The sequence below is a fragment of the Pseudochaenichthys georgianus genome, chromosome 1 (assembly GCF_902827115.2).
Source record: "Pseudochaenichthys georgianus chromosome 1, fPseGeo1.2, whole genome shotgun sequence".
NCBI classification, from domain to species: domain Eukaryota; kingdom Metazoa; phylum Chordata; class Actinopteri; order Perciformes; family Channichthyidae; genus Pseudochaenichthys; species Pseudochaenichthys georgianus.
Window position 1 is genome coordinate 25,849,030 of NC_047503.1, and position 2,411 is coordinate 25,851,440.

Consider the following 2,411-nt stretch of genomic DNA (forward strand, 5'->3'; position numbering starts at 1 on the left):
TACAATTGTGAGGTAGGCCTACTTGTACTTTATTTGAGCATTTCCATTGTAGCCTAAGCCTATGCTACTTTAAACTTCTACTCCACTACATTTGAAAGGGTAATCATTTAATTTTACTCAACAACTTGTACATTTAATATATTGAGTTACCATCTTAATAAAAACAAATTCCAAATACCTATACATACAAATACAAGACATTTCTTAGATAATCTGATGTGAACATGTTTAAAGGAATATCTTTGAATATTGTTTTCATGCCCAGATTTACATTATTACTCAGTTAAATACAATTTACCTTGTATACCTGGAATTATTTTTAGCAGGCTACTTTTTAAATATTTTATTTACGCAGGAGTATACAAAAACAGGCCCTGTTTGTTTAGGATTAGGGTTAGGTTTAGGTTATGGTATATCATAAAGGCTTGTTAGATGAAAGAACTCAAGCACTAATCTGATAATAGATTATTTCCCACATTTGACCCATATAGACCATCAGTGTACAAGATCATTGGTGTTGGGATGTCCAGGGCTGCAGCTGTCAGGCAGCTGTGGAGGGGTCACAGGAGGGTATATCCTACCCAGGCTCATGCATTGGACCTGTGTGCATGTGAGTGTAGGATTATCTGAGAGGTCTATTATCATAATGATTATGCTTTTGGAGGCAGGGTGTATAAGTATACTCCAATAGTCCACCCACTCTCTCTTTCATGAGCTAAACATATGTGATAAAACAGCTTCTTGTACAAAACACAAAAGTACTCATTCTGCACAACACTCATTTCAGAACAATATAGATTCGAATTGTAATTCAATATAATACATCTTACCTTTAACTCTGCAGCTTGTTTCACTGTGGGATCAAGTTGTAGTTAGTTAGTTAGTCAATTTATTGAACATGTCAGAAACAAAACAAATATATAACAATAATATATATATATTCTCCTTTCTTTTTTTTTTTTTTCCTTTTCACTCAGATTAATAATTATAACAAAGTACCAAAAAAAAAAAAAAAAAAAAAAAAACAATAATAATAATTTTCAGATAGTCTCTGTTCATGTTCAACAGGGGCAAGAAGAAGCTTAAAAAACTTTTCTGGTCCTACCCCCTCTAACATATATTTTTCTTATAAAACATTAGGTCATCGTCATCAGCGACATGTTTGTCTTGTTAATCTTTTCTTTTTTTTTTTTACAAAACAATCAGAAAGAAATTACTTTTTACAATTACAAGAAATAACAACAAATGAGATTTTACAGGTCCTGTTCATAACCATTAATGATTAGACTCCTAAATAATACTTTCATTTTAGATAGACTTGTACAATATTTCAGTGCATCGTTACAGTTATTCCACAGACTAACACCTTTTGATGAGATGCAATGAAGTTTGGCATTTGTTCGTACGGGTGGTTTTTTGAAAATGCAGTTTCCTCTCAACATGTGTATGCTTTCTCTCTGTGTGAAAAGTCCCTGGATATTATGAGGTAATTGTTGATTTGCGGCTTTGAACATAATTTGAATAGTTTTATAGTCAACCAGGTCTTGTAGTTTTAGTGTTTTTAGTTTGATGAACAATTTATTTGTTGGTTCTCTGTAGGTAGTTTTATGTATAACTCGTATGGCTCTTTTTTGCAGGATGAAGATAGGATGTGTATTTGTTTTATATGTGTTCCCCCAAACTTCCACACAATACATCATGTATGGAAGTATGAAGGAGCAGTACAGCATAAACAAAGAAGCTTGATTAATTAGGTATTTGGCTTTATTCAGAATTGCTATTGATTTGGATATTTTGGCTTTGATATAGCTATCTAATATTGTATCTAACTTAAAACATAATGAGGTGGGCTTTTTTTGATAGAATATATAATGTATCTGAATCTCTAACCCTAACCATAATCTAAATTAGGACACATTATTATCTTGTTCTTTGAATGCTTTAAATTACAATTCACAAAAAATCCAGCAAAACAAGTGTTTTTAACAATTTGTTTGGTTGTCTCCCAAAGTGCCTTACAGTGGAGTACGTGGAATATTGTAGGCAATGTAAACATTTATTTCAGAGATGTTATTCATACATTTTCCATACCTCAAATCCATTCCCTCATTTCTTTAGGTGCACTCGTTGCAAAAAAAATAATCACAGTAAATATTTAATCCCAATTGATGTACAACAGTAGTAATAATAAAGTCATGTTGAACCATTGAAGTAATAGGATTTGCCTTTTCTGTAATGGCGTGCAAGAAAGATTAATGTGATTTATCATGTCAATTTACTAAACGATTATTCAATCTTTAAAATAACAGAAACAAAATTGCTGCTGCTTTAAAAAGTTCATAAAGTCGCCTGACCGGTATAGCCTTCCAGGCAAGACTCAGGGCACACATTTGAACCCGCCGTATACGTCA